The following is a 23895-nucleotide window of genomic DNA, read 5'->3' as shown; positions in this document are numbered from 1 at the left end:
ACAATAAGATACAAGGAATAAAACACAATATTAAACTTTAGAAAATATATATTTTAAACGGAATACCAATTAAAACTGTGGCTGGTTAATCAGGGAAGCCTTGTTGAAATAAAAATTTCTTCAGCAACTGCCAGAAGCAGAACAGCATTGGTGTCTGTCTGACATCCAGAGGCAGGGAGTTCTGCAGGGAGGGAGCCACCACACTGAAGTCTCTGCTCTGGGTGGATTCCAACCAAGCTGTAGGTCCAGGCAGAATCACTAGAAGCATCTCATCTGTTGACCACAGAGTCTGTGCAGGTTCGGAAGAGAGAAGGCACTGTGGATAATATATTTAATACATTACATACTTTGGATAATTTATTTAAGTATTATTTTAGTATTTAGTATTATTTTGCTATCTGAAACTCTGGAGAGCTGCTCCCAGTCTGTGTAAACAACCGTGAACAAGATAGACCAAAGGTAGCTTCCTATATTCATAGGAGAGGGTTTCAAGGCATCAGTAGAAGATATGGGAATGGCTACTTCAGCACTGGAGAGCACACAAATACTGAATAGCAGTGAGACTACATGTAATGTCAATTGTGTAGCATGTAGTCAAGGAGAATATTATTATTTTTTTAAAAAAAATGACTATAGAGCAGGTGTGTGCAGCCCTGAGGGGGAAGGATTAAATCTCGACACACACACACACAAGTTTCCCCAAGATTCACCCCACCACACACATACACACACAGGGGAGGGGATTCTCAACTGGCATCAATGGAGTTTTGACTGGAGTCAATGGAAGCTTTCCCCCCTTTTTTAAGAACACCATGGGCACAGAGAGGATTTCAGGGGAAATGATCAGGGGAGGCAGGATTAATCCTCTTCTCCCAATGTGTGATGGTCCCAATCCAAAAATAAATCCTCAGCTACACACTATGCAATTAACGTACCATGTAGTTTGACCCTAGGTAACACCACAACACCAGTGTGGGTGATGGCATCAATAGCCAGTAGATAACATCAGTAGCCCTTGAGTGGCTAAACATTCAGTAATCATGAGCCTACGCAGTGCTGATCTAGCAGAACTCAGACCTCTGTCATTGCCTTTTAACACTTTCTGTAGTCCTCAAGCAAGTGGCCCACCAGCAAATTGCTGGCCACTGACACAGGGCATGGGGTTCAGGTGACACACACACACACATACACCATGCTGCATAGGAAATTTTTTTTGAAACTAAGGGACAAGGAAGTGTGATGTTCAAAGAGAAGAGAAATCCCCCCTCCCAAAAAAATTTCCTAGTAGATGTACACATGTTCTTGGAGTCCTTCATTATAGCTCTTTAGATGATGATGATAGCAGCAGCAACAACAACAACAATCAGGTCCCACTGCAGTACTCGTGGTAAAAGTAAGGATGTTCCTTGGGTCTATGAGATTAGAATAATGCTCATCAGTTCAACGATCAATTTAAACTGACGTTGACAACCAAGTCATTTCATTTCAAGCAATGCCAGAGGTTATTAGCTTTAGTCGAGTTTCCTTGAGACCTTGTTTGTTTTTGAGATGAAACGCTTTTAACCTCGGAATGGAATGACTCGTATCCCAAATGGTCTTGTTGTGAATGAAAGTTCCCAGAATTTCAGCATATCTCAGGAGGGAATGACGTCTCTGTTGCCGTCTGTTTTCCTATTCCCACCTCAGAATACCTTGTTTAGCAGCACGTTGCAAAACAGTGATTTGTCTCTCTGTTAACAGAAGCAAGCTGAGCAAACAAGCAATATTTTTCAGTGTCGCATTACATTCTTCCAATTCCTCCGCCCCACAAAAGGTACATCCATAGAAAAATCACCCATATGGGAAGGGTTTACACTGTGTTGTTTCCCCACCAAATATCCCCCCACAAAAAAAGAAACCCTGTACTATTTGCCTCAAGAACATGAGAAGAGCCCTGTGGGATCAGACCAAGGGTCCATCTAGTCCAGCACTCTGTTCACACAAACAGCTGTTGACCAGAGACCCACAACCAGGACACAGTGCAACAGCACCCCCCACCCATGCTCCCCAGCAACTGGTGTATATATCTGATACTGGAGGTAGCATATAGCCATCCAGACTAGTAACCACTGATAGCCAGAAGGTATGCTTCCAGGGTATGTCACTGCCTGTAATGGTTTCTTGGAAGCAACTAATGGTTTGGGAGGGGCCACTTTCAGCAGTAAAATGGTACAAGCAGAAAGGGCAACCTGCCCCCCCCCCATCTACACATCCCAGACAGAGCTGGTGTCTAGGGCATCTGTCAAGGGCCCACATCCAGCAGGGGTCCACTGAGAAAAGCCCCCTGGACTTGCTCCATCTCTTCACCACTGCAGCCTGCTTGTTCACACACACCCTTTCTCTAGCCTAAACAACAGTGGTGATGAGAAAGAGTATATGCCACTGCCTGCTTTCCTGTTGGCTTTCTGCCTGTCAAGCAAGCAAGTCGTCACGATGAGAAAGAGGATGAGGAGCAACAGCAGCTGGGGACAATGGCAGTGAGAAGGTAGACTCACGGGGGGGGGGGGAGGCCCATTGAGGGGGCCTTGCCAAAGGGCCCTCAAAACACTGAACCCAGCACTGACCGCAGTCCTGGCCTGGATCAAGCCCCCTCCTGCTGACATTTTAAAAAGAAAAACAAGCCCAGGATAGCTGACCATGTGGCAAACATATAATCGAATCTGGGTTTTATGAGCATGCATAGCATTGCACTGTTAGTCTTCCATAATGTTCTATAATAACACTCTCTCTACTGGCATGATGTCTACTCAATACTATCAAGAAAAAGATCACAATTCCATTGCCTTTGGGGGTGAGACCTTTATTAGGAACAACCAAAATTCCTCAAAAATGTGCAGGCTTTCAAGTTCTCCAGAACGCTTCATCAGGCTAAGTGGGGGAAGAATCAGCACAATCCAGAAATCCTAGTGTTGGGACCATGATTTCTGCAGTATAGATAGACCAAGGCCTAATCTGCACCAAGCAGGATATTGCACTATGAAAGTGGTATATAAAAGGCAGGAGCCACACTACTGCTTTATAGCAGTATTGAAGTGCACTGACAACTGTTGGGGCCCACTGACACATACCATACACCGCTTTCATACCACTATATCCTGCTTGGTGTGGCTCCTGCCTTTTATATACTGCTTTCATGGTGCAATATCCTGCTAGGTGTAGATTAGACCAGGGTCATCCCGTGAAGCTGATGGGTGGGAGATTCAGGAAAGATAAAGAAAGTACTCCTTCACCCAAAGGCATTACAACTTTTCAGAATGGGGAAAATCTGTGCAAAAGTCAGGAAAGCAACCAATGATTGGTAGTTGTGGGAACCCTAGGGAGGGGGCTGGAGGACCTAGGGAAGGGGCTGGCGGCCTTCTGGGGAAACCTGGAGAGATGAACTGGAATTTAAGATTCTGCCCCCCTGCTATTTAGCATGCTCAGTTCTATATCATGCAAAAATCCCAACCTGAACAGCTGGTGTTGTGAATGTGTGCACAGAGAAAAATTAGCTGGAATCGTTCATAGTCTCCTTTCATGGTTTGTGTAGTTCTTTTTGAAAGGCAATAATGAAACATTCTTCTTTCAATAATAATAAAAAAAACATTGCATACTTTTGCTCTACTTGATACTCTGGAGTGGTTTCTTGTCCAAGGTGTTACTGAAAATGAGATGCAAGGCTAAGTCCACCATAATCCTCTTAAGTGGACCGAACTTTAGAATGAATCAGACCCAAATGCAATAAAATGCCATATTTCAAACTCTTGAAAAGAGCCAGGTTTTGTGGCTTGGATTCTTCTCTCATCCGTTAACACCCATGATAAAATCTTGTGGGCTGAAGAAAAAATAAAAAAGGAATATTCATATTAGATATTAACTGTTCTCTCTCCTGCCTTCTTCAAAGCTCTCAGGCTATTCAGAAAATACAATTTCAATATTTATAAACCTATGCAATAGTACGATTCCCTCTTTTAAAAGGGAACTAAAGGAATTCCAAGTATAACTTTCAGATTAAACTTGCTTATGTCTTTATTCAGAATTACACTTCAGAAGACGACTTTAGAAGGGAACATAGTAAATTAATCACCATGCCTATTTAGAAAAAACACCACACACACCAACTATTGTCCTTTGAAGGATGTTTATATTAGAAAATGCTGGCCCAGTCCAGAGATGTTTACGTACAATAAAGCATTGTGCACAATGACTACCACATATTAAAAACCCACATGCAGCGACATGGACATCAGATGTGGGTACATACTTGCACCCTCTGAGAGCAAAGGGTTAGGAAGGCGTGATTTCATCCATCTCGTGTAGAAGTAGCTCAGTGGTCTCATTTGAACTAGGGATGTACAGACTTTGTTAAATCTGTTCCGTTTGTGTTTTGAGGATTGCCGGGTGTCTTTCATTCTGCCATCCGCTTATTGATAGATTTGGATTGTTTTTAACCAGAATTTTGTTTTATTTGTGCTAATTCACATTAGTTCCAATGCGTACCTGCGCTAATGTACTAACACGGATTAGCACACATCCAACGAAAATTCCAGTTAAAAAAATTGGTGAGAAAAAAGATGGAAGAAGCTTCCAGAAGATATGGGAGGGAAACAAATGGAAGGCAATGACATCTGGACCCCCTGCTACATTCTGTGAATGAGGCTAGGTGATTATACATGACATTACATGAACTAAATATATGCCCCCTCTCAATTTGCAGAGTTGGATACATCACAAATTATACATAATTAGGAAAGGGTTAGAAGTAGTACTGGGCCAAAACCTGCACCCTATTTGTGGGGAGTTACTCTCTCCCTGCAAAGAGGCATTGCTTTTTCTGCCTCTTTCACACAGAGAGAGGAAAATTCAGAGAATTTTCTCCCTGGGCAGATGGCCAAGATTTTCACATAACTTTTTTAAGTGTAGCTGGTTACTGAGGGGGCTTCTTCCAATTTTTCAGGTTTTTTTTTTTAAAAAAAGCCCACCACCCTGCTTCCCTTGGCATTTGGAGGAGCCCAGCAGTTCTTACTGAATGCCTATTGGAGACCATGTGACCTCACCCTCTCCACTAAGCATTCAGGAGGAACTCCTGGGCTCATGAAAATGCCAGGGATGTTTTTAAAAGCAAGAAAGAAGGCCCCTCAACAACTGGCTACATTTTAAAAAGTATGTGGAAACCCTCTCCCTCCCCAAAGAGAAAATTCTCTGAAATTCTCACCTCTTCAAGCCTCTTTCACTTGAGTTTTCATTCCCCACCCCCACCCCTCATGGAATGCCGGAAATTAATGGTTGAAATTTACAGCCCAGCACTAGTTAGAGGTTTCTTTGGTTCATTTTTTTGGTAAGAACTTACCAAAATTTCACAGGTCTCTCCATAAATAGGATGGAATATGGGAGAAAGTAAACCTGAGAGATTCGTTCATCCAAGCAGAGGGCTTGGAGTATTTACTGTAGCTCTTAAGACTCTGGGATTGAATCCCTGTATAGTCAGCCATGTATGTGGTGCTGAATTAGGGTTGCCACCTCTTTTTCCTGACAGGCTCCTCATTTTTAACATCTATATGGCAGCAGGGTACAACATGGTCCTCTTAATTCTGGAAATAGCTGTACCGATTGAATTGGGCTGCTGCAAGTGAGTGTGAATTTTGTTCAGTTCATTGTTTGATAAGAACATACCAACATTTGCACATTTCTTCATAAATAGAATGTGAAAGAACTTGAGATGTTTAAAAAACAAAATGACATATTCTTATATATAATATTATAATAGTCGTAGTGAAGGGTCATGGTCTATAGGCAACAGAAAGTCCAGAACTGTCTTTTTGTAAAGCTTGTAGTTTTGACTTGAAATATCCATCTTGGTTTTTTTAAATAAATATCTGGTTTCCTGGGGCATACACAAATGCAACAACCCCTACTGCTAATAAGATTTGGACCCTTGGTTTTAAAAAAGAAAAGTAGAAATAAATGGTTCTAATTCATTTCTTAAATGTTGTTTTTAAGAAGAGAACTATCTTTCCATTTGAAAAGAAACAGACTGCTAAAAAGCTTAGCAAACTGTTTCATAATTTGCCAAATAGATTCCATCTGTATAAGCTAATATAACATAAACGATGGTTTGTTTTATTCTGTGGAATAGCATTAATTCTGAGTTTGACATATTAACATGTGTCATAATGTGGCTGTTCTTCAGATCCTCCACCACACAGTGCATTGGTAAATGTATTGATTTACATGTGGTGTACTGTGCTTATTAACATATGTCTGTATTGTGCATTAATACCCTCCTTGCAGCCACATGTCTTAACTGCAACATCTATACTAAACTGACTCTTGAACAAAAGCAATATCTGTTTTCTCAATTAAATGCTATCGCGTTGCTGTTAATTTTGGAGCGTTCTCCCGTTCACCCACAAGAGAGTAGGATTTTTTGACATCATATAATACAGCTAATTCTAGGATCAAACAACCTTCAATGTAAAGGAAAGGAAGGTGCTCACATATTCACATGCACCATAAGGTAGCAGCCGTAACTTTCTTGCAACATAAGCAGTAAACATGTTCAACAGTCTTTCCTAAAATGTACCTTTTCATCAGTTCCTGGCAGATATTGTATAATAATCGCTCAACGTTATCACATATTACATGCAAGCACCCTTCACGCAAATTTAAAAAGAATAAAAATAACAACTTTGGATGGAGCAGCTGTAAATAAAGCTGCAAATGGAATGGAGTTTTTAACTCTTTCCCCCAGCTATTTGTACGGCCAAATAATACACTTTTTAAAAGCCAAGGAAGAGGGGCATAGTTGGGGAACAATTTCGAGGTAGGAAGGCAGTGGGTCAGGAAAGGGTTATGTGCTCTCTTTCCCCCAGCCCATCCGGCTTATCAACTCAAAATGCCCCTCAAAATCTGCTTTTCTTTTTCTGTCTTAGAGCGGCATCAGACGAGCGTTTTATTGCATGCTCATTGCTGGGCACTCACGGGTGCCTCTCACAATGTCGTCTACATCCTTCCCGCCTCCCGCCCCTTCTAGCCTTCTTCGTGCCACAAAATAACCACCACCAGTAAGTCCAATTTATTTTAAACATGGAAGTTGCGGCTATCTCCTGCTGTGTGCAGGAGAAGCGGCGTGATAAAGACGACCCCTGAATGGGCCATGTACACATTGTTTACTTCCTCTTTCCTCTCTCTGAGGAAAGAAGCCACAGGAGGCAAGCGTGATCCCCCCACCGCGTCTGATGGAGCTCTTAAAGTTGGCCACTTATCCACTTCTGAAATGTGTGCACCACAAAGTGATAGACATGACAAGGAAGTCCTTCCAGTAAAAATGTCTTACAGATGAAAGTTAAAAAATGGCTTTCTTTCTTTCTTTCTTTCTTTCTTTCTTTCTTTCTTTCTTTCTTTCTTTCTTTCTTTCTTTCTTTCTTTCTTTCTACATATAGCATAGTATTCTATCGTGCCCAGGCACTTGCGGGAGTGACCATTTGTGAAATGGGGCTTTAGTGCTTCTAAAAACAACAGGTCAGATCAGCACAACTTGCAGAAGGCAGCTCCGCTGACCTGTCCCAATATGGAAACAAGCATTTCTGCAGTTATTTTTCAGAAGCCCAAAAGGGTCATTGCACACATGGTTGCTCCTTCGAGTGGAATAGAACCAGTGGGTGTATAGTGGCCTATTGGAGACTTCCAGTAGTTGTTCCACACCTTGGGTGGCTCACAAACAAATATAACATTAAAATACAGTGCAATACAATAAAAACTATAAAAACTAAAGCACAATTTGAAGGCAAGATGTAAATTCCTAGTAGGCAGAATCTTGTTGGGTTGGTTGCTTTTGTGCTAATTTTTTTTATTCTATGAGTCCATTTTAGAGATGCCTTTTATATTTTAAATATGCAGAAAGAAAATTATTAAAAATGAGTAATGGATGTCTGGTCAGGATTTTTTTTCTAAAAGGTATTTTTATTGTATGATTTCTTCTGTTCTCATTAGTTGGGTCAGCACTGGCAGAAAGCAGGTTTAGCCAACACCAAAAATGGTACCCGTGAGTGCACTACCTCAAGAGATGAGGCTATTGCGCGATAATTGAGAGAAATGAAGCTTTGCATTTAGAAGATCCCAGAATCCACCCTGTCATCTCCCCGTGCATGCCTAACAAGGGGCAGCACATCTCACAGAGGGGTGCAATGGGACAAGTCTGTTGACGCCGTCAGTTCCCATACATCCCTGTTGCTATTCCGGCAAGCTTCCATACTCCAATGAGGAGCCATTTCTATCTGAGTAGGTAAGCTCCCCTAGTCAATTTTAATTCCTCAGATGGCATAGGGCAAATGGTCTCACCCCCTCTCTCCCCTTCGCATGATGGTAGTTGTGTGGGGAAGGGAGAACACCTGAAGAGGGCTAGTATCATGCACGTCAGTTCTAAGTATCTCCCAGTACTCAAGGCAGTTGTGTTTAGGATTGTAGATGGGGACCATGATCCTAAACATATTTTTTTCCAATCCGGCAAGAGAGATCATTTCAATCTCCCAGCTTCATCTATCACAGATATCAAAGTTGCCATAAGTTTCATATAGATGTTCCATTGCAAGTTGGCTGAATTGGAATTCATGAACAATTATTGTGGAAATTGGTCTCCACAAATCCTGGAAATGCATAGCTCAGCACCAAAAATGTCCTGAAAATTGGGATATTGGGGGACCAGGCTTTGAAAAATATGGCCATCTAGGCTGAAAGACAACAAGAGGGTATGTTGGATTCATCTGAGCTTTTCATATTATTTTATTTATTTATTTATTTATTTATTACATTTTTATACCACCCAATAACCGAAGCTCTCTGGGCGGTTCATATTTGCTACCTTTTGTAATGGTTGATCTTTTGATGTTACTTCTTTTAAAACAAAACAGAATATTTTGTTGCTTTTCTTATCTCACCCATTTAGGGGGAAACATGCATGTAATGAAGTGGGGCCAGGGACCATGAAATCTTCTACAACCATAAACAGGTTAGTCTTTAAGGTGCTAAAAGACTCTGTCGTTTATGCTGCGACAATTCACCTACCCTGCTGGAATAGTCAAGAATGTCCCACAATCCATCATGAAAACACATAAAGAAGATCTGTGTATGACACGACTTTCACTACTGGCACAGGAAAATGCTCTAGCTGCGGGATTATAAACATAAATTGTAAATGGCAATGGATCCAATTACTTGAAAGATGTCATAGGACTATGTGCTAATCCCTAGTCTTGCGTATGTTCCATATATGATGAGTAAATCTGTAGATGACACAAACCTAAAAGGTGTTGCAGACATGGACGGCCAAACTGCAAGATGTTTCAAGCAAAAATATATAAATAAATAAAAAAATCTTGGGCTGGAAGTCATACATTGTGATTCAATACCAAAACATGTAGCTACAAAACAAATGAAATAATAGTTGACATAATATCTTAGAGCTGCGCACCAACAGCCACTCAAATTTCTTCACTCTATTTGTGGGCAGAGAAAATAGGGGGACAGTTTCACCGAATTTCTCCAGAGGGAGGAGAAATTATCCAATAGTTTCTCACAGTTGGGCTCCCCATTGGCACACAGCTTATTTTTCCTTCCCTAAAGTTTTATTTTGGGGTGGGGGAGGGTTGCACTGCCACTGCAAGTGGCAACATCAGCAACTGCTTTGGCATCCTGGACCCCATTCTGCATCCTCCACAATGTCCCATACCTAACATCATTCCAGGGCATTGCATAGGGGAAGGCGGCCATCATATAAAATTAATTGAAACGTGGGAAGCCCAGGAGGCCACAGGTTGCCGGAAAGATTATTGTGCAATGAAGATAGGATGTTCACGTCCATTTCCCGGCCACCTCAACACAAGAACCCTGAAGTCAGCCCATGCAAATTTCCTTGAAATTTTCCTTAAAATTTCTTTTCAGAAGCCATTCCTTTTCTGTCCATTTGAATGACAATGGTTGGAGGAAATGTGGGAGAAATTTTCAGCATGGCATTCTAATATCTTATGAAGTAGTGAAAGTGAGGCCCAGGACACATTCCATATAACGAATTCAAACCGCATTCAAAGTGTTATATCCTGCTTGGTGTAGATCTGGCCTATGGCCTAATCTACACCAAGCAGGATAAGCACTATGAAAGCGGTAGGCAGGAGCCACACCAAGCAGGATATAGCACTATGAAAGCAGTATAGGGTATGTGTCCATAGGCCCCAACAGTTGTCAATGCACTTCAATACTGCTATAAAGCAGTAGTGTGGCTCCTGCCTTTTATATACTGCTTTCGTACCACTTTTATACTGCTTTCATAGTGCAATATCCTGCTTGGTGTAGTTTAGGTCTCTGAAAGCAGTTTGAAAACTGTATAGGGAGGGTGTCCTGGGCCCCAACAGTTGTCAATACCATTATAAACCATTATAAAGCAGTAGTGTAGATCCTGCCCTGGTGTGGTGTAATAATGGTCGGAAGAATCTTAGATTATTGCTTTCACTGCTCAACCCGATGGGTTGGGCAGTGTAAACATTGCTTCAGGTATAGCATCATTTCCCCTTACTCCATCAGATTGTTGTCCAGGCTATCAAACCATAGAACAGGGCTAGATCTACACTACTGCTTTTTAGCGGTATTAAAACGCACTGGTAACGGTTGGTGCACATTAAACATTCCATATACTGCTTTCATAGGGTTATTTCCTGCTTTTTGTTCCACATTATCCAAAATATTGCAGCAAATGTCACTGTGTGTCCTACGAGGTATAAATGTACAAGAGGGTTATAGCGTTACCATGATGGGATTGTAATGATTTGACACCAGGGCCATGCTGGGAGTTGTAGGGCTTCCCCCCCTCCCCCCCGTCAACATGCATAGGATTGCAGCTTAAGTCTATTCTATGCCCCCAATTGTAGGCACAGTCTGCTAGACTAAAGTCCTGAAACAGGGAAATAAAACTCTCCTTCCCCTTTCCTCAGGTTTTCATAATAGTCCAATCAGATGGATGACATCACTGAACTCCTGCAGCTGTTTTGGGATAAAGATAACATTTTCTGATAGCATCATGGGCAGCATAACAATACTGACTACAAAGGGAGAGACTTCAGCATTTTATTTCCCGCATTCTTTTCTTCCCAGCACAGCCAGTCCTTCGCTTCAATGCAGTTTTCCCTTAATAAACACAATTATAGTATTTCCCTCTTTGTAGTTCAGACTTATCTGGATGCTAAAGAACACCTGGAACAGAATCTGGTCTTCCTTTACAGAATTGAGAGTTATCTTGTCCACCTTTTGAACAGAATAATGAACATAAAAACACAAGAACATAAGAGCCATGTTGGGTCAGACCAAGGGTCCATCTTGTCCAGCACTCCATTCACACAGTGGTCAACCACCTGTCAAGCAGTGAGCCACAAGCAGGACAGGAAATACCATAGGACATTGATTGATTGATTGATTGATTGATTGATTGATTGCACTTATATACCACCCCCATAGCCAGGGCTCTCTGGGCGGTTTACAGAAATTCTAAAAAATTAAGATAAAAATGAGTATACAAAATTTAACATTCTAAAACACAGAAGATACACACATAAAGCATTAAAAGTCGTTAAAAACTAAACATGTGGGTAATTAAGATGTGCTGCTATATGCCTGGGCAAAGTGGAAAGTCTTAACCTGGCACCGGAAAGATAGCAGCGTTGGCGCCAGGTGAGCCTCGTCAGGGAGATCATTCCAAAGTCTGGGGGCCACCACCAAAAAGGCCCTGTCCCTCGTTGCCACACTCCAAGCCTCTCCTGGATTAGGTACCCAGAGGAGGACTTTAGATGTTGAACATAGTGACCGGGTATATTCACGTCAGGAGAGGCGTTCCATCAGGTATTGTGGTCCCAAGCCAGGTAAGGCTTTATAGGTTAAAACCAGCACCTTGAATTGGGCTTGGAAACATACAGGCAGCCAGTGCAAGCGGACCAGAGCTGGTGTTATATGGTCGAACCTTCTGGTTCCCGAAATCAGTGTGCTCCATCGTACTTGTGCATGCACAGCAGTGTATATTTATGGAATCTCCTGGAGTAAGGGAAAATGATGTTACTTCCCTCCTGGATGGGGGTGTTTCTTGCGACTGTGTGTGCAGGATACTATAATGATACAGGAACTATCCTGCCTTAACCTGGTGTCAGCATGATCCAACCCTGAGTTGGAGGTAGTGTCTTATCTACCATCTCTCCATCCAACTACACCTTTTCAGGTGTTCAGGGCAACCTGAAATGACTGGCTTTGAGTGCCCTGTGCTTGCAAGAATATTCACAAGGCCACTTCTGCATGTGTGTATGGCACCAAACACCAGGTGCAGAAGTTCTTGTGATATTATCAATGCAGATAATTATCCTTCATTGCCAACTATTACAGTCTAAAAACATTGGGAACATCAAACTACAGGAAGTTCCTCTTTCAGAACCAACATCCCTATCACACTAGCAACCTCAAATGACCTCATCTGTGTGTGCTTTGTGATCAACCTGTTTTTTTGTTGAACGATCTGTAAACAGTAAAATGACATTACAACACTCTTGTTTGCACTACTCTGTGAGTTTATCTAAGTGGGAGTTGGAGTGTATTTGTCTTCTCCATCTAGAACTTTGGGCCAAAAAGTAAGTTGTCCAGACATTGTTAATTTTGAAACATTCACCAACTGATGAATTTTAAAAAGACACAGTTAAGGCACAGAACTGCAGGGTATGTCCTGGCACTGGAGGACATTAGAATTGAACCAAAGCTACTTACAGTTTCAGAAGTTTTGAAAGACACATCTGCTTTTGGACAATGTTTCAGCACCCTTGGGTTTACCTGTACATTTAAGTTGTCTTAAACCATTATTCCCGACTATTTTCTGCCTCTTCTTTGTGTTCCCTGGCTGGGCATCAGCAGACAGCATTTTATTGCATGCTTGTTGCTGGGCTCTCAAAGGTTTTTGTGGGTCCCTCTCACATCATCATCTGCATCCCATGTGTCACCCACCCCTTCTAGCCTTCTTCACACAGCAAAAAAACTTATTTTTTGAGACTTGCTGCAGTGTCCTGCTGTGTGCAGGAGAAGCAGCGCGATCAAGGTGGCCCAGTGAATGGACCACGTGCACATTGTTTACTTCCTCTTTTGGAAGAGGAAGTAATGAGGGTCAAATGTGTGGGCAGAGAAGTGATGGTAAGGAAATACGATTTCCCCCCATGTGATGTCACTCATAGTCAGAGTTGCAGTGGGTGGGCACAAGACATATTTCCTACTGTGGCACCCAGAATGTGAAATTATTTCCCAAGAGGAATTCATCCAGCTCCTTCCCCACTCACTTTCAGCTGGGTAGTGAAACCAATTTTATTTCAGCATCCATTTCCAGGACATGTTGGCTTTGAAATTAGTTTTTAGTTTGCTGTCAGCTTGCTGGATTTCTATCACCTTGGATTGTTTTATTTATGATTGTTTACTGTTCATGCTGAAAGCTGCCATGATTGTTGTTGACATAGAAAGGTGGGCCAGAAAGAGCCCATTGGCTACGTGATCCCTGATTGAGTGGGATCAGCCATGTCATTGATCGAGAAAGGAAGAAGCAGAAGCAATAGCACTGACCAGAAATTACTGTCCCAAATAGAAACCTAAATTGCTAGTTTCTACACCCAAGATGGAGGATGTTAAGTGCAACACAGTTGATTTAGCCCACATGAACCCTCTTCCGATAACACACTAAGCCATGGTGGTTAAGCATTTTGAGCAAAACATTATGTCATGTGAACCATGATTTAACATGTTGTGTGAACCATTCCTAACCATTGTGGCTACATAACCACAGTTTAAACAAGCTCACTAACCATTTGCTGCAAAAGGGTTAGTGGCCTAACCATGGCTTAGCATATTGTCTGAATAGGCCCATGGAGAGCTGACAACAAAAGGTAGAACTGGAGTTCCAATGATGGGCCATATGTGATCTTAGCTATGGGACAACCATACATGGTTTTCTTTATGGATCATCTTTAGCCAAGGATTGGATGTTACATTTCAGAATAACAAAAGAAAATGGCCTGTCCTGTCCTTGAGCTTCTAACTGCAGTTCTATTGTATTGGTGATGTAAGAATGGAGAGCCAGTGTGGAGTAATGGCTAAAGTGTTGGACTGGGAGTTGGGAGATCCAGGTTATGGTCTCCACTCGGCCATGGAAATACACTGGGTGACTTGGGGCCAGTCACAGACTCTCACCCAACCTACCTCACAGGGGATGTTGTTGTTGTGAAGATAAAATGGAAAGGAGGTTTATGTATGCCACCTAAGGTTCCTTGGAGGAAAAAATGTAGGATATAAATGCAATTATTATTATTATTGTTAATAATAATAATAATAATTTATTTATTACCTGCCTCTCCATCTGGATCGAGGCAGGGAACAACATTAAATACAAAAATTTCATAAAAGGCAGTGTTTAATCATAAAGCTGATTAAAAACATATAAAACTGACATAATATTAAAATAACAATTGAAAGAGATCAATCTTTATGGCTTTCTTAAACTCAGAGTATTAACTTGACGAATCTCTCCTGGCAGGCCGTTCCACAGTCTGGGAGTGGCAGAAGAAAAGGTCCTCTGGGTAGATTGTAAGCCTGTGGGCAGGGACTGTCAAGAAATACTTTTGTAAGCCACCGTGAGAGCCTTTTTTGGCTGAATGGCGGCATAAAAATCCTTAAATAAATAAATAAACAGTTGTCAGTCTAGCTGGCTGACTGGAGTAAATTCTTCCCAGAGGATCTGAGTGTGGGGGGCGGGATTGTACTGGAGAAGGCTGTCCTGCAGGTAGCCCAGACCCAAACCATGTAGGGCTTTAAAGGTAATAACCAACACTTTGTACTTCACCCGAAACTACTTGGCAGCCAGTGAAGAGATTTTAAAACTGATGTAATGTGGTCACCCCTAGGTGTACCAGTGACCAGCCTGGCTGCCATATTTTGGACTAATTGAAGTTCCAGACTAGGCACAAAGGCAGCCCTATGTAGAGCGCATTGCAGAAGTCAAACCTTGAAGTTACCAGCACATGCACTACTGTCTTTAGGCCTTCTGACTCTAGGACTCTAGGAAGTGTGGAAGTTCTCCCTCTGCCTCAGGCTTTGTTTTTGTTTTTTTCTTTCCCCTTACCAATCAGCATTCTATGCTTGCTGAACATACTCAGTCCTCATTGGGCAGTTTTGAGGTTCCCCTTCTGCAGAGTTCCTCCCCCACTCCCCACGACAACATTTTTTTTTTATTTCTACAAACCTCGGGATTCCCCTGAGCCTGCTGATATCTCCATCTTGTGTGTGCATGGGGGCATTTTGGCTACATAAGGTCATCATTTTGAAAATTGAGGTCATCATCATTAATATACATGTTTCTACAGTCATGGACCTAGCAGCCTGTTAAAACATAAGAGTCTTCCCTTCCTGCCAGATAGGACAGCTGAGTTAAGAACCGAAGCAATTATCTCATATAAAGGGAAACAACTGCAGAGTGAAGATGACAAATTGAGGTAGTCCTGTTTTTTGTCTTCTAACAGGATGATCTCTCTCTCTCTCTCTCTCTCTCTCTCTCTCTCTCTCTCTCTCTCTCTCTCTCTCTCTCATTTGTTTCTTTTTTAAAACCGGAGCTGAACTCTTTTTCTTTTTTGCAAACATTTTTGGCAGTGTCAAAAAGAGAAATCCCTCCCCACCCCCTTTTTCCATGCTTTTTTGGCATTCCTTGAGAAAATGTTTGCTCGTTTACTTAAGATACCTTCAATACTGTTTAAAAAAAACGTACTTCTTTCTAATAAATGGCATTGTCATGCAGCCAATCACATTTGCCTTTATAAGACGTCAGTGATGGCAACCAAAGCTAATTCACAGTGAGGACACTACTACTTTTTGTAAACTGCCCAGTGAGCTTCGGCTATTGGGCGGTATAGAAATGCAATAAATAAATAAATAAATAAATATACTGGAATAGGCATTGGCCTCACTCTGCTACCTGATGGTGTCATACAGTAATTAACGGTGCAAAGAGGCTCACTCTGTAGCATTGTTGCTGCTCCTGTCACATGACTGTTGGGTACAATGAGTGCAGCTCTCTTAAATATTTATTGTTTTATACTGCATGCTTTTATCTGTACACCGCCCTAAGTTCCTAATGATATAGGGTGGAATACAAATGTTTTAAATAAATAAATGTCTGTTGGGCTCTCAACAGAAAGGGCCTCTCAACAGAAAGGGCCCCAAAACATCTTTGGGATGAGGGATGGATTTAGTGGAGCAAGAAAATATTTTTTAATGTATCCCCCCCTACACACAGACACACACACTTCAGCTCATCACCTTCAGCTCACTACCTACATACCTTACATTGGAACAACTTCTGTAAGGTTGGATCAAGGATCTGCCTTCCATGAGAGGAAAGGACCTTCTGTGAATTCTGCCTGATTTTTGGAGATGTCCTTGCACACACAACCCAACTCACCTGATTCAGCAGGGTCTCCTGACTTCTCTGTGAAGCATTTTCAGGGGAACAGGAGGGGCTGTCATGGGTAAGAATGGCTGGGGAAAGCCACATCCACTAATGCAGTTGATTCAGCGTGAATCCGGATCAAACCTGTAGTTTTTCAATCACATGTAACACAGGTCAGAAAGAGGTTACAGGTCGCATGGAGAGGGGACCCAAGATGGCAACGGAGACAGGTGTGTAGGAGACTTCTCTCTGAAGCAACCATAAACCTCATTAATATTTTAGAGTTACAGTTTTATATCACTTGGAGAAAGACCTAAAGATTGGAGAAATGTTGTACAAACTACTCACACATGATGTTTAAGCATAGAATTCTGGCTCTGTTTTCTCAACCAAAGAAAAATTGATGCTGTTTGTTCATATTCCATTTGGTGGCAGTACATGTTAACAGCAACACTCTATGGCTGAAGGTTCCTTGTTTAATTTTAAATCAAACCATGTTGATTTCAAACAGATCTGCCTCAAGTGCCAAATTGTCATAAAGCTGCCCAAGATTGTGTGAGAAGACCATGGTAGACTTTTTCTAAAATCCAGCTTGACATCATGAAAAAAAATTGTAATCCATAAAATAATGGGAATGTCTTCAAATATGACTCCATTCCACACGGTGATGAAGCTTATTTATTCTAGATTCTACTCAGTTGAGATTAAGGTACAGGTCCAACTTTCAATGGTATCTGCCTTGTACACTCACTCACTCTTTTTTTTAGTTTAGTTTCTACCCCCACACTAACCCTAAGTATTAGGAACGGTCACACAACTGATTTTTTGCTCTGATCATCTCTTTTAACCTCCTCTTGTGCCATATCATACAAACTACTTTAAAAAGGCAAAATCAACGTGTCATATGGTGAGTCTACTGTTTGAGAACAACCAGCTTCAAGTGCTCTTGACGTCATGGAACTGACTTCATGGTTCTTTGGATCCTAGCAGGTGGGGCGGGGGGAGGCAAAAAAAATGCAAATCAGGCAGCTTGAATCGCATGTCTTTTTATAGATATTATTTACTATGTAATCTTCATCCTATGATCAGAAGCCACCAAGTTTGGGGACTTCCAATCATCAAAGATGTAATTGATAGTATCCCCCCACCCCCACCCTGTTTTGTTTCTATTTTTCCTGTTGGGGATATTCTGATGCATTAAACAAAGTTTCTGGAAACACAAATGTATTATTTATTTATTTATTTATTTATTTATTAAAATATTTTAGAACTACCTTTCAGGGCACATTGCCATCACAAGGTGGTATGCAGGTCATTTCCATAACCATGGCAAGATCTACGCTACTGCTTTATAATGGTTTATAACAGTAGTGACAACTGTTTCGGCCCAGGACACACTCTATATTAGGGTGACCATATTTTGGAAACCAAAAAGGAGGACAACATGGTCGCCCCCAAGGGGGCGTGTCCAGCACCTAGGGGGCGTGCCCACCCGAACATAGCCTTGGTCACATATCTGATTTTACAGCACACATTTAAGACAAATCTGTTCTACATAACATCTTAATGTTAAAATCACTGAAATAAAGAACAAGTGGGAGATTCAATGTATCTGAAATTAACTTCACTCACTCCTACTTTTGTAGGTTTTGCTGTACTTTGAAGCTTTTGCTATACTCTGTGTGTTTCATTCTCCCCTTCCCTCAAATATCTTTTCTGACTATCTTCACTCATTGCAAGCTGCTGCTGTTGTTAGCAGGGTTGCTACTGGCCCCAGATCTGTTTCAAATTTGGTATGGCTAAAGCTCTACCTAAAAGCTATCATGGTGCCAACTTTCATCTCTTTAACTTTAAAAATGACGATTTTAAAAATAATAATTTTAAAACCTCAATTTTTAAAAAATTCCTAAAAAATCAATGGATGAACGGCTCTGTTTCAAATTTGGTGTGGCTAAAGCTCTACCTAAATCCTTTCATGGTGCAAAGTTTCATCTCTTTATCTTTAAAAAGGATGATTTAAAAAATAATAAATTTAAAACCTCAATTTTTAAAAAATTCCTAAAAAATCAATGGATTAACAGATCTGTTTCAAATTTGGTATGACTAAAGCCTTTCCTAAGAGCTACCATTGTGCCAAATTTCATGTCTTTATCTTAAAAAATGACGGAGGTATAAGCATTTTTGTTAATTCCCATTAGAGCTGCCCTTTGGGAAAAATCCAGATTTCCCCTCCCCCTCCTGGATTTGCCATCAAAAACCCAGACAAATCCGGGCAAATCCGGTCATATGGTCACCCTACATACAGTTTTCAAAACGTTATATCCTGCTTGGTGTAGATCTGCTCCTGATATCATACCACATAAAAGATCAATTTAACAGCCATTTCACACCCCCTTAAGAGTGCTTTGAAAAAGCAACAATGGTGAGGCCGTACGTATTACCAGTACCTGTCAGTCTAACATCTCATCCCAATGGGCCAGAGAAAATGACCCATGAGGCTGAAATTAAAGCTCAGGCAGGCTCATACGGCTGCAAATGGTCCTTCAGAAAGCCTGGTCCCAAACCAGGCTTCCATCACAGCGTAAGAACATACTGGATCAGACCAAGGGTGTGTTTAGTCCAGCACTCTGTTCACACAGTGGCCAACCAGCTGTGGACTAGGGACCCACAAGCAGGGACTGCAACCAGACACTCCCATCCACGATCACCAGAAACTGGAGTGTATAAACTTACGTTATCAGTAACTGCCTACCAGGAGTCTACCATAACTGGGTAGTAACAATATGATGGCTGGGGAATGCTGGGAGTTGTAGGATGCTTTAGGTTGTAGTTGTAGAATGCTTTAATTGTCAGGGATGCTTTAGGGTGGATTCCTGAAATGAGCAGGGTGTTGGACTCGATGACCTTGTAGGCCCTTTCCAACTCTGCTATTCTATGATTCTATGACTTTTTTTCTGTCTAAACACGCAAAGGATTGTATCCTATGAGGATATTTTATGTCATGTGTTGAATTTTGTGCCCAGTCCTAATTTGTGACACTTGCCCATGACCACTGATTAGAAGAACACATCGAGAGCCCTGCTTGCAAGCAACTTCCTCATGGCAGTAGCACTTTTTAACGAATGGGCTATAAAAACACTCTATATAAACAGATAAATCAAACAAATAAATAACTCAAACAAACAAATAGCTCTGATATGCTCTCAGAGGCATATTGGTCATGTTCAAGTAATAAAAATGTCTGTTTGTAATTCAAGTGCATGTTTTACATTTATTTATTTGTGACTTAAAACAGCACATGGCCTACATTCAACGCCAAAATTCTAAGCACAATGAACTTGGTTAATGGAACTCTCATTGAACTCACCACTGCCCCCTGTCAACTGTTGGTGATAATTGCATTCTTACTAAGCAGAAATATACCACACATATCTGTATGGCCATTTCTGTTGTGTCCAGTATGGCTTGCTTAGAGAAAGCCATACAATATCCTGTTTTTAATGCAGCACAGGTGGTCGCACAGATCATGTTTCCAAGCTCCATTAAATTATACGTGCAATCAATTTTCTATTACTGTTTTTTGACATTGATAAACTAGATTAAATTTTTAAAATTAAATCTTGAAGAGAGAAAGGGAGCCAGTGATGAAACTCCAAGGTTCTTCGCCCCCCCCCTTTTTTTTTTTTAACAAAACAAAACAAAAATCCTTGCTAATCTTTGTTTGGATCCAAGTAATATTTCATTTGACTGTTTTCATTAAGATGCTTTTTGAACTTGTTTATTGAGCTATGGTGCATTTTGGAAAGTGTTTCTGGCTATGGACAAATACCATCTGCATTAAAGTAAACTCAGAATTGTGTGAGCATGTGTGTGCGTGTTAGTGCAAAGTAAAACAAAAACAAAAAAAAGGAGGGGGGCATGAAATGGGAGAGAGTAAGTAATCTTAACTCCACGGTGGAAGGGAAGGAAGTGAGGAGGCTTTAGCTCAGACAAAAAGCATTCTTTTAATAAAAGAATGGATTATGCTAAATCAAGAGATTAAGCCAAACGCAAGCAAAGCACCTCCGCGGAAAGGAGCCCAGGAGGGAAGCGTTGCCCCTCCCTTGGCACAATCCCCAGACTGCCACTGGGCCACTGTCAGTTCCATTGACTGTGATGTCCAGAAGCAGCCACATTTCATGTTTTCATCGCTCATTTGCATGCTTGGAATGTACGTGTTGGAAAAATCTAGCGAGAAGCCTCAGACGTCAAAACAGATGCCCAGTTAGAGCACGTTGCACTGGGAAATGGACTTGAAACAGAGAGAGGCAACCAGTGGTCTATTCCTTGCAGGGTTTTCTCATCTGTGATCATACAGTGTTGCAGAAAACCTTCTAAGTACAATCATCTTGCGTCTGTGCATGCAGGCTACTCTAGGTGAACTGGGGCCTCTGTTTATGGAATCAATTATAGAACAAAATTCATAGTGGCATGTTACAGAGAGAACTGTTTGTCCATAGAAAATTATGCTTAGGCAGTGTCTTCATAGCCCTAGAAATGTTTCCCTAGCACTGTTGACATTGGGTCGGATGCAGACGTTGAATCACTAGAATATGAATTAGTCATTCCCCATTGACAGTGACCAGATCTACACCAAGCAAGATATAACACTATAAAAGCATCTGAAAACTGTATATGGAAAGTGTCATGGGCCCCACGGCGCACTCCAATACCGTTGTAAAGCAGGTGCATAGGTCCTGCTTAAGCCTGGATCATAGCTTGGTACTGTCTGGCACTTGCTAAGGCCCACAACCCCAGCAGCAGACCCAACTGGATTCCTCTGCCTCTGCTACTGCTTCTCCTCGCTGCCAATGCCACTTCACCTGTCTCCCCTAAGCAAGTGAGTGAGAAGAGAAGGAGTTGCAGCTTCCGTTCGCCTTGCCCTGACTTGCCCCTATGGTGACTGTGAAGTCTGAGGCCAGATCTACACCTCATGTCATACCAATATGATCCCATCATAATAACTCTCAGGGTTCCTTCCATGTCCTGGACCCACTGAGCAACTCTTTAAGGATCTCTTGCTTCCGTAAGAGTCCCACCTTCCTTCTTTTACCTTCCCCTTTCCAGTAATGTGGAGTTTAGGCTGATGACTCGCACACTAGACACTTTAGTTTTAATACAGCAGTTTACTAATATATTGAAATGAGCAAATTACAATTAAAGGTATTTAGTCAATAGAGCTGAGTGATACAAAAGAAAATATAAGTTGCAAAATACAACTCCTTTACCCTAGATGCATTTAGGCTTTTCCCTGCTGCTGCTTCCTCATGCCCTTGCCCTTTCCTGGCACTTTTCTGGCTGTCTCTTTTCCTCCAAAACAGAAGTACTGTTTCAACTTTGAAGAAATAAAACTTAATTGAAGAAATGAAACTTAACCTGGGAATGAATCTTAACCAGAGAAATGAAACTATTCCTCACAGGCATACCCCTTCCAAACAGAAAAAATCCAGGCTTCTAAGCCTGACATTTTATCTTGCCTCTGTAGGCCTCGAACCTTCAAAATAATGCTATATCCCTCTTGTACATTTATACTTCATAGCTCACACAATAACATCTGCTGAGGTATTTTGGATAATACGGAATAATACGGAATAAAACACAGGAAATAACACTGCAAAAATGGTATATGGGGTGTGTAATCTGCCCCAACAGTTATCAGTGCACTTCAATACTGATAAGAAGCACTTGTGTAGATCTAGCCTGGGTCCAATGGGCAAGCAAATGGGCAGCAGCTACAATGGCAAGGAGTCAGTGGGCCCCATCAGGGAAGAGGCCTACTGGGGGAGCCTGAGACATTTTCTTGCCTATCATAGACAAGATGCCCCCGCCCCTCATTCCACTTACAAAAGCCACAGTGGAGGCTGGTGACTCAAATGTCAATGGGGCAGTGTATCAGCTCCAGGTTTCATTCAAAACCAGTGAGAATTCTGAAGTTCTTTACAGTTCTGACTGGTTCTGAGTGAAACCTAGGGCTGATACACTGCCCCACTAGCCTCCACTGGAAGCCACTTATAGCAGTGTCAAGTGCCCAGTCTTATGTTGTACCCCACCTCAATCCGGAGGGAGAGGCAGGTAACAAATCAATAGATGATGATGATGATGATGATGCAGTTCGATCAGCAGTGCCTCTGGTTACAATAGGAATCCACGAACAGCAAGGAAAAGTTATGTCTCTAGACCACTTTGCATAATACACCACCGCTTAGGTTACAACCAACTCCTTTTGGTAAATGCATGATGTTAGATAGTTGCAACCAAAACTGGTGCCGGCTGTCTCTTCGACAACCTGCAGCTGTTTTTGCCCCTACCTTAGGGTGGGTCTTTCCAGGGACCTTCCCTGCATGGCCAGCCTTTTGGAATGCCTCATGAGTTGATGTTGTTCCTCTTGCCTACCCCAACATTTCACCCCAGGATCTCATATTTCTAACTCCTCCATGGGTGAAGAGGGAGTTGTCTGGCTACTTTCCAACTGATTACTGGACAACCTCCCCTCTGGGCCTGAATGTCCAGCAACCTTGGTGCTTCAGCCAACCTTTCTGCCTCTCCCCCCTCTAACTCCAAATCACCCGTGCCTTTTTGCGGTGCCTCTGTGGAGGTGCTGGGCCCAATCCTTCTTCAGCAGTGCCAATGGAGCAATGTCCTACACTGTACATGAGGGCAGCAGGGTACCTTCAGCAGGTGGAGCACACAGCTCTGCCCTCTGACACCTCACCACCACTTGCTCATCACTTCACCTGGCACCTGCTCACTGCTATGATGCAGTGATGATGGCGCCAGTGTCTGTCACCTGAGCATGGGGCAAAGGAAAGCAGATTGCAGAGTGAAGCATATGGGTGGAAGAGAGAAAAGGGAGTGTTCCCTACTTTCCTCTTCTGTCTCCCCTGTACCCTAACATGAAAGTTTGCAGTCCAGTGCTTGTTGAAATTGAGCAATGGCAGGTGTTTTTCCCCCAGTTGCAAAAGACAGCACTCCTAAATATGAGTAAGTCGACAAAGGGGAGAGAAGCATTCAGTTTTTGGCTTGGACAACTTATGATCCGATAAGCTGAACATAACTTATTGGCTATCTATCTATTGTGGCTGCCTGCCAGGTGTTTCATTTTCGCATGTACACACACACATACACACACATTTGCACTTCCAAGGAGGCAGAAAGGCAAGGAGGTTTATCAAGTGTTTGGCTGCCGTACATGACTAATGGCCTGTGTTGGTGGGTCCTGAGGTTATTCGGGCTTGTTGTATTTGCTTCACAGGCCCAGACCAGTAAGCAACACAGAGAGAGAAGGAAGCGAAAGAAAAAAATGAGAAAAGGGAATGAGTAAAAAAAAAAAAAAGTGTCAA

At 42.0% G+C, this 23895-nt stretch overlaps 1 long non-coding RNA gene across 1 annotated transcript; it reads right to left on the bottom strand.

The window, feature by feature from the left end:
- Positions 1-72: 72 nt before the first annotated feature.
- Positions 73-22948, bottom strand: LOC134400341 (uncharacterized). Its single transcript, XR_010025574.1, has 4 exons — positions 22864-22948; positions 16529-16660; positions 3633-3853; positions 73-316 (listed from the first exon to the last, which is right to left on the bottom strand). It is a non-coding gene; the product is annotated as an uncharacterized LOC134400341 (long non-coding RNA).
- Between the last annotated feature and the right edge of the window lie 947 nt (positions 22949-23895).

This window comes from Elgaria multicarinata, chromosome 6 (assembly GCF_023053635.1).
Source record: "Elgaria multicarinata webbii isolate HBS135686 ecotype San Diego chromosome 6, rElgMul1.1.pri, whole genome shotgun sequence".
Lineage (NCBI taxonomy): Eukaryota > Metazoa > Chordata > Lepidosauria > Squamata > Anguidae > Elgaria > Elgaria multicarinata.
Note: the sequence above shows the minus strand (reverse complement) of the source record. Positions and strands in the feature narration are given on the sequence as shown.